Genomic DNA, 17,090 nt, shown 5'->3' with positions numbered 1-17,090 from the left:
ATTCTCTTGTTGTAATGCAGTTTCATTATCCATTACACTATAAATGGACCCAAAAAACAATTAAAAATTAGACTTAATTCTACAAGTTGGGAAAGACAGAGTATATAGAAATATCTATTTTCATTATGGACTTTCAGTGTTATATATTTGTATCAAAGCAGCAGGCAGTGTGATGAACACAGAATCATTACTGTATCATTTATATCTGATTTATAGAGCAGATTTGTATATGTGATACTGCGGTATGCTAAGACTTAGAAATTTGAGCAAATATTTTATTGGAATTAATCACTTGTTATAAATAACAATAATTAATATATATGTGTTATATTATTTTTATAACAAGTTTTCTGTTTTGATATATTTTTAAAATATTTTATTTGCATTATTTATTCTATTTTAATATTTAAGGAGGATTGTGCTATATAAATTGCCAGACTATTAACAGATATATGTGTCATGCTTTCATTTTGGTTGCTTCTGTAAGTTTCTTTAAAACAGAAAAAAAAAAAAAAATATATATATATATATATATATATATATATATACTGTGCATTTAGGAAATAAAGCCTTAGATACAAGCTACTGTTCAATTCTAGTCATAACATACAAACAGATATTAAAGTATTTTAAATTTTAATTGTATGATTTAGTCATGTTATTTTTTAAAGAATTTTTTTTTACCAAAAAAGTATTAATATCTGGTTCCTTTTATGTAATTATGGTTTGATATATTTTAAGTGGCAAACTTCCTGAATGTATATTCTATAGGTGTTTATTAAAAATATTGTATGTTGACAGAATTTAATTATTAATTCACAGACCAGGAGAAATATAAATGTTCTTGATTTATTTGCACATTAACCTTGATAATATCATTTTAAAATTATTTATCTTTACTCTAGTTAAAAATTCATAATATAATTAAAATATTAGAGTAGTATTTAAATGAAAAATATGCCAATTCATAATGACTTCTTTTAGCTATTCTTATGAATAGTTATCTAATGATATAATAGCTTTATTAATTTTCCTTGTTATTTCTGTTATACTGTAGATTCTATAGAGTTTTAACAGTAAATATAAACAAGAAAAAAAAAAGTACAGATTAGTATGTTCACACCTGCTGTCCTGTTTGCAGAATTTATCCTATATAGAGAAATATATAATAAGAAAATATGATTAAACTGGTCTGCGTGGAAAGATATGAGGGGAATATATTAAAATATATAAGCAGTAAACTAAACATTGTTATATGCTGCTCTTTAGTATTGTTATTGAAGAGCAGCAAACATTTATACTAGAACAAAAAAGAGTAAATTGCCAACATTGCAGCTTTATTTTTATTACTTATTTTTATTAATATTTATTAAAAAGTATAAAATTAAAATAGCAATTAATAATAATTTATAATATATGAATAGCAGAAAAAGCTTTTTTCTTTTAGGCCATTTTATGGTTTCAGCAATGAATTTGCACAGAATAGGCCAATGAATAGGCCCAGAATTTGCACTTGAAAGAATAGCCATTAGAATAACATAAAATTTTGATATTATTTCTTCTTTTGTTTATGCTCAAGCCAAAGACTAGCTACCTTAAATTAACTACTTGGTAGATATAAATAGAGATATAAAGAAATATTCATTAGTTAACTTAAGCAGTATTGCCTTCCATCTTGTTTGGTAATAAGTTTATCTTGTTTAAGTTGGTTTGTTTAAATTTCTTTGCGACCTTGGTTTTTTTTTGTTTTTTTTTTTGTTGTTGTTGTTACACTGAAAATGTATTTGTGTATTTATATAGCCACAGTGAGTAAGTAAATTTTATTATATTTTAGTACTTTTTAAAGCAATTTATGCTCAACCTATAAAATCTATGATACCCTAAATGGTTTTTGCTAGTATGGTAAGTTTCAGAGTTATTTGTTAATTAAATTTATTAAACAGCATTTTTTTTTTTCAATTAATTCATTCTTTAAAAGTTTTCCTTCTGTGAAGAACGTTTAGTTGTTTAAATTAATGCAAATGCAACCCAGGGTACACTGTTAGCAAATTATTTGAATTCAGTGGGCAGAGTCATTACCAACTAAATCCCATAAAACTGTGTTCAAATAGATCAGTGAAAAAATAGTTAAAAAAATAATAATTATTGACATTAATTTGATTTTATTCAACCTCTGGAGTTTCTGACTATGGCATTTGTAAGTTTTACACAGGTAAAACTTACAAATTTTTAAGTTGTACACAGTTGGTCCTCACTTAATTCCATAGTTGTATCCCCCAGGACAGAGAATTCAAAACATTATTCTGGTCTATTTCATTTAATGGACAATTGATGCAATATAGCTGAGGAAAATCTGATAAGATGAACTCTTGCCATTTTAGGGAAAACAGGATGCACTATTTCACTTAATCTGATTTCTCGTAAAGTGAGTAAATTTTAAAAAAAAAATCCTTTACTGATGAAATAAGAATTTTCAGAAACAAGAAATTAACCACAGAGAAATTTATGATTCTAGTTAACTTAAGCAATATTTCCTTAACTTCTACTCAACTTAAGCAGTATTTCTATTTTTGGCACAATTACAGTGTTTCTGGTCAACACTATAAAGATTTTTTCACTCTGTAAGTTTCTTAAATACAAATATGTACAGGTTAATGTTCCAAATGTACAGCATGAATGCAATGCACTGCACTGCATTCATTTGGTCACCTGTATTTCACCTTTGGTTTCACAGTCATTCTCTGCTTCCAGTAACAACAACATGGATTTGCCATTCTCTGCTTGCTCATACTTTAGCGAATCAGATAAAAGAAATTTGTTCACATTGTCAGCAGCAGCAGCAGCAGCACTATTATAAATTTTTAAATGCTACAATTGAACATTGTTGATTGTTCTTCCTTGGTTGATTCTGTAAAATTAATAATGGAAAATAGTAAACAATATTGGTGGATTGCATGTATTAATAGCAAATGATTGATTTTTGGCTAATTGCTATTTAAAATAGCAAAAAAGACACTCAAAAATAGGTGGAAAGAATAATTTGAAAAGAACAGTTTTTACAGCATGAATTCTTTGTGGATTAAGAACAACACAAGTAAAATTGTAATTTCATTAATAGGCTTTAAAAATAATAATTAATAACGTGAAATTAAGAGCATTTGAGAATTCAAAATATTTTATTACTTATGGAGGAAACACTGCATCACTATTGCCTAGCTGTGTTTCTACCATATAGTTACAGAAGGCATCTTTGTTGAGAACATCAGACGATTCTCCTCGTGACCATCAAACACAGCACCTATATTTTCCATCAGAAATGGAGAAAGCATAGCAGCTCTGTAAATCCATATTTCTTACTTGTGGGTTGTGCTTGTGTGCTACAACCAACCAACTCCTTGAACTTTTCCCCAGATACATTAACTGAAATGGAAGAAGTAACCTTGTAGAGTTACCTTGGGAAAGTGAAAGAAATGACTCATAGCTGCTCTCTAAACCACCATTGTTTCATTCACTTGAAAAGATATTCTGTTGTGCTCAGAATTCTTCTTGAATTTGGTACAATGGATAGATGCAAACATCCTGAAGCTTGCTAGTAAGCAAATAGAACATGAGAGGAAAAATTTTTTTTTTCCAAAGTACTTTCCAGGTATTATAACTTTTTACCTGGAAATATAATTTAAATGAGTTATATTTCAAAAATATTAATTATTATTAATTATGTAGTGGTTATTTAATTTTTAGTTTCATTTTCTCTCATTTCTTTTTGTATGTAGGTTTTCAGAACTGTTGGCTATCTTCAGAAGTTATGCTGCCATGATTAGTTTTTATGGCAGCATAACTTCTGAAGATAGCCGCTAGTTCCAAAAACCTACATATAAAAAGAAATGAGAGCATAATTAATTGAAACTACAATAATATAATCTCTGCAGCAATAGTCATTAAAGTGAGATGAGAATGAAACTAAAAATTTTAATTACCACATAAATTAATAATGATCATCAATATTTTTGAAATATTAAGATTAAAATATAACTGATTTAAGTAAAAAGAAAAGAAATGCTAAAAAAAAAAAAAACTAATATGCAACTTGGCAATGCTTGGAGGTTTATCTTTTTTTTTGTTTTGCATCTTTGAAGACTGTCACTTGATCATGAAATTATAGAAAGGTCGCTTTGTAGGAAAAAATCAGTAGTTTATTCCTATCATCAATCAAATTGAATGGTGGTGTTTGTCTTCATCTTCCTTACAAATCCATGTTTTTAAGTGTATGTGGCAGTCACTTTCAGTCATGGTTGATTTTGCATGAATATTATACAGAATATGTTTATCAGCATTGCACATAGGTACAGTGGTGGTAACATTTTTAGCAAGCTCCTCCCTGAAGAAAATTAGGAAACTGAAGTAGTGCCATTGTGCAGCCATAAATTTTTCCAGCTTGTTCATATCTTGCCTATTAATACATCAAGAATTGTATTCATGTTGTCTAGAAAATAAAATCCATGTAATTTTCTAGACAACTTAATTATCAAGGTATAACTAATTACTACAATGTAGTAGTTGGCACAAAATGCATATAAGATAGAAAAATGTTTATACTAAAAATGCATGGCAAGTTTTTAGCTTAAAAAAAAAAAAGGACCTAATATATTCCAAATTTTTAGAATATTTTGTTTAAAATCCATTTCATGTTGTGTACCTTTTGAGGTTCTTCCATTACTGACTTTGTCAAATAAGTAATAGGCTTACACAAATAATAATAGGCAGAATAGGCTTCTGACTATGACATATTGTTAATAAACTGATAGGATATTGCACAAAAGTGCCAGCAGTGGTTTGCAGTGCAGACAATGAATTGCATCATCTCATTACATTATTTTCTTTAGTGCCATACCTCAGTTTCTGGTGAGGAAAAAATTGGATTTTTTTCTGAGGAAATTCGTGTCCAGCACAAAAAGAAAATAATTACCTTAACAAACCATCTCATCATAAACATCCATACTGTCATCTGCAGTTCAAAGTTTTCAGTTTAAAAATTACTGAAAACCAAACAGTACCTAGTATATTCTATTTTATCCTAATATATAATAGATGTCATTTAATTCAAAATTTTCAACATTGAAGATATCACTGTGCATTCTCTTCCTCATACCGTCAACTACATTCCTGGCTTCTTTTGTCACAGATACTGTGAGTATGTTCTGATGAGGACTCAGTTCAAATTTTCATGAACAACAGTGGCTGTTTGTAAAGTCCTCTTGACATTTCAAATAAGACTGAACACTGACACAATGATTAATGTAATATATATTTGTTGTAACATAATAATTAGCCACCACATTTTGTGCTGATTAATGATGCAGTCAACTTTGCAATTGCACTAATAATGTGCATACTGTCACATTCCATTTGTGACACTCAATTACTAATATGTGGTGCACATTACTAACCTTTCATTTTCCAGATCAGTGCAGTTGAGTGACATTTCAGAAATTCTTCTATGATACCATGTTATTGGCTTTTCTAAGCATCCGGATTTTCCCAAAAATTAGATATCTTGTTTTTGAAAAATTACTGTTTTCCTTGCTATAGGATTTGTCCAGAATTATTCGAATAGTGCTAAACATTGCATCCTACTCCACCTAAAATGAAAAGGAATTATTCTTATCAGATTTTCCTCAGCTGTATTACATTAGACAATATGGGATGCTATGCACTGCACATAAATTGCCAAACTTGGTATCAAAACAAAGATGTGATTGAATGCTGCACAAATTCTGTCATGGAAATCCATTCAGGTATCAAAATGAATACTGATCATTTTGTGTTTAGAGATGAGCCATTTTCATCTGGGTTTTTAAAAGTCATAACATAGTCCTAGATATACCATGAACAGTGATACCAATGTTCAATGTGCCCCCACCATCACATCTATACCACATAAATGTAGCTCACATTGACTGCTCATTACAAAATGACTTGATAACAAATGTTGTGATGTTAATTTGGTATAATATATAAATTCTGTTTATATTCTGGGATGCCATATAGGATCAAGGAGTAAACAAGATAGAGGGTAGAGAAACATTATTGCTCTTTGTGGTATCACTGGAATCTGAATATGCTTCATGAACAACTGTGTACTGGAATCTAACCACTCAACCGTAGTTGCCAATGGTCCTAATGCAACAGTAATGTTGTAGTGGGAAAAAAAAAAAAAGTTACATTAAATGAGGACTGCCTGTGTATATATATGTACAGGGTGGGCTGTCAGTTTACTGAGAAATAATTTGTACAGTTTGCATTTTTCATGCCTATATTACTTTATTAATAGTTATATTGGTGTTATTTATGACCTGTAAATGAATTTTTGAAATTGTTTTTGGTAATATATACACAGTAAATTGCATCTGTTCTTGCTAAACTGACATGTGGTCCACCCTGTACGTTTCATATTCCATAAGACAATTTTCCAAAATAACTGTTTATATCTCTAGTGTCTCTGCTAAAGAAAGAAAAACTGTTGGACAAATTTCTTTTCCTGTATATGAATACCTTACAGAATGGTGTAAACATTTTTAATCAGAACTGGCCAGCTAATTTTATTATAGTAGCTAAATCTGGGTAATGCCTTGCTGTGTAATATAACAATTAATTTAAAGAACATTTTGAAAAATAAATGACATTGCAGTGTTAAAATGTCGACTTATACTACATTTTAAAGCATTTAAAACTTTTAATGGAATGGGTAACAGTCAATGTCCTTTCAGTTTATTCATCAAGTACATGTATGAAGAAGTGTAAAAATCAGCATGTTACCGGAATCAGTTTATATATATATATATATATACACACACACACACATATATATATATATATATATATACACACTGTTGCATAGAAAATTGGTGCAGAAAGAAGTGAACAGTTCTCAGATATTTCTGGCATAATTTTCAGGTGTTATCAGTAAGCTGTTTTGTACAGAGAATAGCTGAAACAGAAGTGCACTTTTTTTCCTAACAGTTTGTACAGGACTTCCTTAAATGTGCCATAAATCCTTCATAGCAACAAGCTGTTAGCCACAATAGCTTATTTAATAAATAAATAAAAAATCGAAAAAAAAAATTGTACATAAATGATCGGGTAGCTTTTGCTGTTCAACAGATGGTGCTGTTGTGGTGATGTGTGTGTATTTTTCTCATATTGATTGAAAAATTTCTTTCCCTTGTCTGCTATTGAATAAAAATGATTCTACAGTGGTATTATTTGTTTATTAGTTTTTTTTTTTTTTGTTGTTGTTTATTCATTACAGTAGTATGATCAAAAAAAAGCTACCATTGTAGAGCTAGTCATTAGCTCCATTTAAATGTTTAATTGCTGTTATTATTTTTAACCTTTATCTCTCTGACAGATGGCACTATAATGTTTCATATTGAAGACCATTTTTAAAAACAAGTTTATGTAGTAATTTTACTTCTAAAAATATTTTTTACTTTGACAGACAAACTGTTGGATTTACAATTGTTGCATTCAAAAATATAATATTTCAAGAGATAAAGTAATGCAAATTCTTGCATTATTTTAATAAATTTTTCTTATGTTTGATAATGTGTGTTTCTTTATTTGTTTTAATTAGAAAAGAAGTTTGATTAAAATTTTCTTAGAAAACTTAATTGTAAATCCATTTGTGGTTAGGAGATAATTTCACATAATTTGTCCATTGTCTTATGTTTGAATAATCAAAGATGCTGTTAGTGATTTATGAATGTTAATTTTCAGATTTAATTTGTACATAAAATATATATATATTTATTTATTTATTTAACTTAAAGTGATCTTGAAGTTTTTCCATACAGAATTTTGATAACTTTAAATTTATAAAAGTTTCATTAAAATATGCTTTTCTTATAGAAATTCATATTCATATTCATTAAGATTGTATCTCTGTGAAATATATGATTTATCATACAGAAGAAGCATTGCATGGAAGTGTGATTTTTTTCTTACTTCCTTTGAAATAAACTTGAAATAATTTTGTCTCATAGTATGTTTTCAGGAGGTATTGTTATTTTTTAAGAACAGAAAATGTTAATATATGGAAAATGTTAAGACTATTTTCACAATCAAAATCTCTTGCTTGCTGAGCAACAAAAAAAAAAAAAAAAAAAGCATATTTATTTGTGCATGCATGTGTGCATGTGTACACACATAAAACATCCTCAAAGTATTTAAATTAGTGTAATATTTCAATTTTTATTCCTCTTAGGGGGCCATACATTTTTGATGTAAGAGTGCCATTTGAGACCGGCTAACTTTTATTTGGTCTTTTCAGTCATTTGCATCATTTATGTCCACACATGGCTTTCTTGTGTCATTTCATGATCATACTGTTTTACTATGTAAAAAAAAAAAAAAAGAAAAAAGCATGTTAATTAAACATGTAATCTTCCAGTTGTCTGATTTTTTTTTTTCCTTTGTTAAAAAAAAAAAGAAAAGAAAAAATACCATGAAATTAATTACTAAAATCATTAATATTAATCAACACACGATCCAAGTTTTGTACTTTCTTAGATAAAATATCTTGAGTTAAAAAAAAAAAAAATTGAATTTATAAAAAAATAAATAAAATATGATAATGAAAGACTCTCATTGTTTGATAAGCCACTGTATTGTAATGATTTTCAGTCTTATGTGGGGTACGTTTTTTCTAATCTGTATGTATATAATGCATAAATGAGATTTTTAAAATGAAAGCATATATCGCTTTTATATTTTATTTTCAGTTAACTGCAAGTATAAACACATCCAAACAGATAACTTATGCATGAGTGAAATGTGAAACAAAAATGATTTGGAAACAGATCCCTCTGCAATAATGAAAAAAAAATAGGCAGTCAATGTAAGCTAATGCAAATGAATTTATTACAAGAAAGAGGGGAAAAAAAATACACTATCCAGTACAGAAAATGAATGAAAGAAAGAAAAATTGGATAATTTTTATCTAACTTGTATCGTCTTGTATCCAGTAATGGTTTAGGCCCCATTTGAATGATGAATTCATCATATTGTGTGTAATGCTGTACCACCTTCCCCCACCTCAAGTTCATTCAAGATTTATTTAACTGATAACAATTCCCTTTTCTTTTTTCTTTTTGTTTCCCTTTATTTGATCAAAAGTTGACATATCAGAGACAATGGACAATGACCCCGTCATAAGTCAATAACAAAAATCAAGATTTTGCATGCATTAGAGATGATGTAAATAGGTTGATGGCATTAGTATGATGGCAAATTAAATATAGTGCATTTTTTTTACATATTCCATGAATATGGAATATCTGGTAGTCCATTATTTGGCACAGTGCATTTTCTGGCTATGTTAAAAAAAAAATTGGACAGATCTCTTAAACCATTAGTGAATCACCAAATTTAGTTCTTGGTTGCAATTGAGAAATTATGTAGGTCCTCATCGAGAAATTTTGAAAGGTCATTGGATTGTTTAATTATATTGAATAATGTTAGTGAATCACTGATAATAATTGATGGATTACCAGTTTGCTGTATTTCATAATACTTTTATTTCACAATATCTTCATACTGAGTTAACAATTCACTAAACCTGGTTACCATTTAGAGAATGTTTTTAGAACTTTTGATTGTTAATTTTAACTAATATTTGCAAATATCAGCAGACTTTCATCCAAATGCCACCTACAAGGAAAACTGCTAGCTTTGGGGGGGGGGTACACAGACTAATAGCTTAACTACAGCTTCAGACAGAGGTGAAAGTGATTCTTGCACTTCTAATATTGGTACATTTCACCTCTGTCTGCAGCAATCTGGAAAGAAAAGTGTCTGGGGGACTTAACATCCTGCTGTGGATCATCAAGGAAAAAATAAATACATAAGTTGCGTTAGACTTACTAAGTGTAAGAACGTGCACGTACACTAACGTTAGAAGCATTGAAAATGAATTTTGAAGTACTGATTTTCATCAAATTTTATTTTCAATCAAATGATGAAAATCATCATTTAATTTTCATCATATGCAGACATTGTAGGAATAGCAGAAACATGGTGTCACTTAGACATAAGTAATCCTGAATTTGAATATGCATAGTACAGTGTATAGAGGAAGGACAGAAGAGGTGTAGGGGGTTATGCTCTTAGTTAAGAAGCATTTTAAATCTAAGGCAGGGCATCCAATTGACATGGGTGACAAGTATAGTGTTGAGTCAGGTGTGATATAAGCAAGGGAAAAACAAAAAAAGAGTAGGGGTGTGTTATAGGCCTAGTGACTGTGATGAGTACACCAAATAGTTATACAGAGAAAGAGTAGCCCAGAAAATCAGTATGTCTCAATGGGGGATTTTAAGTTTCCAGATGTTGACTGGAATTTGTGGGTTAGTCACTCATACCCTAGCAAGACTTTTGTTGATTTCTTGGACGACTGTTTTCTACAGCAGCATGTTAGAGGCAACAAGAGAAAGATCTGATTATCAGCAGTGATTCTTCATGCATTAAGAATCTGAAGGTAAAAGACCCGCTGAGTGGCATTGATCCCAGTGTACTAATGTTGAGGGTGACTGCAGTGAACTCCCAATAGTTTTTACATTCTGTGCAGTGGAACCAACTGATGATGTTACCAACAGCAAATTCAAAATGGGTAGTATTCAGGGAAGTAATCAAAGAAGCTACTAGGCCAGCAGTTCTCAAACTGTGCACTGCAGCGCCCCAGCGAACTCACAGGGGTGCCACAAGATGTTTTAAATTTTCGAGGGAAACACAGCAATACTCGACATCTGTTAGACACCGCACAAACTACTATCTCGAAGTAGCTCACAGTTTCAACATTAATTAATTAGTTTGTGGACCTAACTACTTAATAAATGGAAATGTTAGATGTTTCTTTTGGCCTAGGGGTGCCTTGAAAAAATTACTGAGACAATAAGGGCACCATGAACTGAGAAGGTTTGGGAACCTCTGTACTAGGCTTTTCATACCGAAGAAATACTGTTCAAGGCTTAGATCTAAACAAGGATCTAAGATCCATCTAAAAAAAGCAGTCTTCTGTGCTTATTTTAACAGCAGAAAGGAGGAGTTAATCACATTGAGCCATTGTCCATGGATTAACTGTTGATGACCCTGTTCAGGTTGCAGACAAATTGAATAGGTATTTTTCATTTACATTCACACGTGAGGAATTCTTTAGGGAAGGGGATGCCAGAAGTTTATCAAACTAGGAGGAAAGTGGAGCAGAATTCGTTGAAGATGGACATGAATAGGCACCTCGAGTGGATGGAATCAAATTATATTAAGGGAGGCAGCAAAGCAAATCCTTAACCATAATTATGAGAACTTCCTTGGATTCAGGGAATCTCTTCCCTATGGACTGGAGATGTGTGAATGTATCCCGAATTCATAAAGGGGGATCGAAAAGTGACGAGTAATTACAGACCTGTTAGCTTAAAGACTGTTCTTCCAGGGAAAATAATGGAATCACTGGTTAAAGAAGTAATGCAGAACGATCTGGACTGCATGCAATTATACTGCAGTCACGTTACAGGGTGGTCTTTTCTAACCATAACCAATCTGATAGGTAACTATGATCCAGTGACCAAGGAACTGGATGCAAAAAAAAATTTTAACATCATATACTTGGATTTCAGGAATGCAAGATGTACATAAAAGATTGCTGTACAAACTAGAGCAATTTGGCATTAAGGGCAAGTTACTGCTTTGGATAAAGGGATGGTTATCGTTGGGCACTGCTCTTCGTGGACTAATATTATTAGTGGAGTTCCCTGTGCTTCAGTGCTAGGCCCATTGTTTTTTTGTTTTTTTTTTTCAATATTATGTGATATTGATGAAGGTATATCGGGCTTAATGTCTAAGTTTGCAGATGATGACATCTGCAAACTTAGACATTAATGACAGTCATCAGTGTGAGCTACTGCAACAAGACCTAGGAAAACTGGGTCAATAGACTGAGAAATGGCAGTTGAAGTTTAACATTGACAAATGCAAGGTACTGTATATGGGTAGCAGTAATCTCAGAGTAACTTATTAACTGTGTGGTACAACACAGGGTAGTGGAGAATGACAAAGACCTGGGGGTAATTGTGCAGTCAGATGTGAAATTCTCTGAGTAGTGCAGACATGCTGCCAGGACAGTTCACAGGGTTTAGTCAATGATATACAGAAACATTTCTAGCAGGGATAAGGATGTGGTTATAACTTTGTATAAGGCCTGTATACAGTACTAATACTTGAGCACTGTATACAGGTCTGGAGGCCTCACTTTTGGAAGAATGTAGATCTGCTGGAATGGTTGCAGAGAAGAGAACAAAAGGGTGCTCTTACCTAGAAAGGCTTCAGTTTTGCAAATTGCAGCATCTCAAGACTTGGCACCTGTGGAAAAATCTGATTGAGGTGTGTAAAGCTTTGAATGGATTGAGTAAGTCAAGTATTGATGGCATTCTTCCACTTGCTGAGACTACATACTAGGGGACATAAAATCAAGTTAAGGAAAGATGGTTGCAAGGTAGATGTGCGGAAGTTTGCCATCAGCCAGCCGGTGGTTGATTGTTGGAACAGGGTTCCATCTGTTGTGGAAGTAGATGAGTTGAATTAATTCAAGGAAGAACTAGAGAAAAAAAAATTTTTTTTTTTTTTTTGGCTGATGCTATGTAATCTTGCTTTCTTGCATCATTTGCCATTACTACTACTTACTCACAGGATTATGGCCATTTAAAATGCATGCAATTGATGAAAGGAATGTACTGTAAAAGTTCTTCACACAAACTCTGGTGAAGTGATTTTGTAAAACATTTCACTTTTCAAGAAATAAACTGTAACTTTATACACCACAATGAGTAATTTTAATAAATGAGCATCATGTTATGTGAACTGTTCCCGAGGTTCTTGTTCATAAGCAACCATTTTGGTTTTCCTATTCCATCTATATTGAATATAATATGGTATATTTTGGAAAGGGAAATAATCGGTTCTGATTTTTTCTGCTGGATAGTTGCAGAGAGGCTAGTCACACAACAAAAATAACACCACACTAAACACAAACCTTTCATTACACCCATGACTGGCTTAGTAATGTTCGTGGTTCATCACAGTGACATTTGATGGATTTGTGAGAAATTGCTGGTCTGCCTAGATTAGTTACAATTATTTTCCTTATGTCCTTTTCCTTGATTGTCAGAATGCTAAATGATGCACCATTCATTTTATGATTAATCCACACATTCAGCAACTTCTCTATCTTAGCCAGAACATAATGCTTAAAATATTTGTTAGTAATGATAACCCACCTGCATATTCTATAAGTAGTTCTCTCATAATTTTGTATTCATGATTATTCATGTATTAAGAATCCAGAGATAAAAGAACCACTAGGTGGCAGTGATCACAGCATATTGATTTGGGATTTACTTAAAGATGTAACTACCATCAGGGGGAAAGGAAGGGGATTTTTGCTTACGTAAAGGTCTCATACAGTTTTAAATTCTGTACAGTAGACCAACTAATGATGTTACTATCAGCCAATTCTAAATGGGAAACATTCATAAGGAATTAATCATGGAAGCTACTAGGATTTTCATACTAAGAAATACTGTTCAAGTTTAGGCTTAAATGGATGTCAGATGAACTATTGAGACTAGTGGCAGAGAAAAAAACTGCATGGGATGCATATAAATTATTAGGGGACCCAGAAGCTTGTGGTAGATATAAACTAGTCTGTAATAAAGTCAAAAAGGAGGTCTGGCCAGCAAAGGCAGATTATGAGAAATTTTTGGTGAAGGATGCAAGCAAAAACAGTAAAGACTTCTTTACTTATGTAAACACTGGAAGGAAATGGATGAATCAAATTGGTCCACTCAGTATTGATGGTCTTACTGTTGATGATTTTGCTCAGATTTCTGACAAACTGAATGAGTGTTTTGCATCTACATTCATACATGAGGAATCCTTTAGGAAGGGGATGCCAGAATTTTATCAAGCTCTAACAGGGAGAAAAATGATATAATTAAGAATAAAGTGGAAGAGAAATTAAAGTTAAACATAAGAAAGGCACCTGAGGTGGATAGAATCTATCCAGTTATATTAAGGGAGGCAGTGAAGTAAGTAAGCAAACCCTTAGCCATAATTATGAGAGTATCCTTGGATTCAGGGGAGGGCCCCACAGACTGGAGTGTGAATGTATCATTAATTTACAAAGAAAGGGGGATCAAGGGGTGACACGAGTAATTACAGACCAATTAGCTTTAACTTCTGTTCTAGGAAAAATAATTGAGTTACTGGTAAAAGAAGTAATGCAGTTATACTTCAAACACAGCATGGGTTTATTAAGGGTTGGTCTTGTCTAACTAATCTGAAAGGTGCTGCAGCAAGGCCTAGATAAATTGGGTAAATGAGCTGAGAAATGGCAGTTGAAGTTTAACATTGACAAATGTGAGGAGTTGCATATGGGTAGCAGTAAACCCAGAGTAACATACCCAACTATGTGGTACTACACTCAGGGTAGTGGAAAATGAAAAAGACCTGGGGATAATTCTGCAGTCAGATATGAAGTTCTCTGCGCAGTGCAGACAGGCCACCAGGACAGCTCATGGGGTTTTATCAATGATGTACAAGAATTTTGCTAGCAGAGCTAAGAAGTTGATTATACCACTGACATAGTTGATTATAAGGCAATGGTCAGGTTACACCTTGAGAACTGCATACAGGTCTGGAGGCCTAACTTTAGGAAGATGTGGAGCTGCTGGAATGAGTACAGATAAGTAGAACAAAGGAGGTGCTCTTACCAAGAATGGCTTCATTTCTGTAAATTGCAGCATCTGGAGACTAGGACCTGCAAGGTGATCTGATTGAAGTGTTTGAGGCTTTGAATGGATTGAGCATGTTCAGTGCTGATGGGATTCTTCCTCTTGCTCTGACTACACATGAGAGGGCACAAATTTAAATTGAGGGAGGATGGTTGCAGAATAGATGTGTGGAAGTTTGCCTTTATCCAATGGGTGGCTGATTGTTGTTGTAGAAGTTGATAGTTTAAATAAATTCAAGGAAGAACTAGACAAACTATTGGAAGGAATGAATAGGTTTTTGAAATGGGAGGTGTCACATTATTTTATTTTTTTTTTTGCTTATGCTGTATAAGCTTGCTTTCTCACTTCGTTTGCCACTATTAATACTAATTCTTCTTCCAGTCACATAGTTCCATGTGGCAGCCACCACCAAATTCCTCCAATACTAATACTAAATTTAAATATATCAGCCATTCATGTGTATGTTTTAATAAATTTAAATTGTATCTCCCCCCCCATCCTTTTTTTTTTAAGACTAACTTAAATGGCTACTTACCACTGTTGCAAACACAATTCTCTACTCACATCTATTTTTCTGTGTAATGCTTTTGATTGGTATTCTTTCAGTATCATCACAAATGTTTTGCTTATATTGCTCAAGTGTCCGTGGATGATTTACATAGACTTCAGATTTTAAGAAACCCCATAAAAATAAATTGCAAAAAGATAAGCCTTGTGTTTATGGTGGCCAATTTATTTTATCAAAATGAGACAATGTAACTTGGAAGCATCTCCATTTAAGTGTCCATGGAAAGCCGTGCATTATGTGCCATAGCACTGTCCTGTTGAAATCAGGCATTTTGTAAGTTGTCTCCTTTTTGGTGAAGATACTCTCATACAAATTCTTACAGCATGTTTACATATAGGGCTGAAGTTGATGTGGCAGCTGAGTCATTAACTGTTGTTGTTATTTGGTTTTTAGGAGCATTAGCAATTAAGGCCATATTACTCTGGGGATATGCGATGGTCATTCCCTGACCTTTCTGCATCCTCCATATTTGGTGGCTCATGGGCTCGAACCCCGGTCTAATCAAGAAGCGTGTGCTATGCACTGCTGCTCCTGCCCACCTAGCTACGGAGGCGCCGAGTCAGCATTTTCGTGAAAGTATGCATTGGCGATACTGAAAGTGGACACCTCACACCAAATGGTAACTTTTTTGTCTGTGAAGTGGTTATCGTGAAGGTGAGAGATTTTTTTGCCGTCCAATATCTAAAAATTTGTTTAATTACATATCCATTCAAATGAAAGTGGGCCTCATCACTCCTGATTAAATAATTGATTAAGCCTTAATCTTCATTCAACTTGTTTTAGGAATAGATTGCAGAAATTTAAATGTATATCCAAATCACAAACAAGAAATTGAACCATTTGCATTTTATATGGATTAAACTTTAAATTGATACAGTGTACACTTTGTTCCAATATTTTCAGTTATCTTGAGTAATGACTAACAGATGTTCAAGGACCATGCTGTAATGTTGCTCTGATATTTTCAGTGTTTTCTGGAGTATGTGCCATACACATCTGATCTGTAGGTTTCACAGCTGCTACAGCCACTTGTTCTAAAATTGGAAATGCATTTGTTAGTGGCACATTGAGTACTCACAACAGTCACTTGATGTTAAAAAAAAAGTCTTGACAGCAAAGTCATAATGATTATTTGACCATTTTTACTTAGTTAATCTACTCCAGGATACAAACTTAGTACCCCAGCTGCAACCACTAAGAAATGGTGCCACTTTTAAAATAGGTAATTGTTTTTTCGTGACTCTATATATAAAAATAGTAGACTGTGTTTCTCCTCTCCAGAATTTGCATCAGAAGATTAGCCAAAAGTAGCAAAAAGAACACCAAAGAATTGAAAAAAAATTCTTAAATTCAAAAATTTAAGTTTTTTAACACTAAGTTCAGTTAACCCAGGCTTAAAAGGAACGTCCTGAAATTTCAGCAAGATAAATTATTTCCTCAACAGGATTAAGCATAGCCTTACTGCAACACAATATGTATTCCTTTTATCCTGAATTCAGTCATCAACATGCAGTTTAAGAGGGTCATTCAACAGCTGCAGACAATGCTTTTGCTCAATATTTATCTCAGAGTGCAAGTGCTTAAAAACTACTACAAAGAAATATCAAATTATATGATCTAAATTGTTAAGTATAGATGTCAGTTAGCTACTAAAGTACTACTCATTTTAGCCCATGAACTGTGCA

The sequence above is a fragment of the Mastigoproctus giganteus genome, chromosome 9 (assembly GCF_048544385.1).
Source record: "Mastigoproctus giganteus isolate SK-2022 chromosome 9, ASM4854438v1, whole genome shotgun sequence".
NCBI lineage: Eukaryota > Metazoa > Arthropoda > Arachnida > Uropygi > Thelyphonidae > Mastigoproctus > Mastigoproctus giganteus.
Note: the sequence above shows the minus strand (reverse complement) of the source record.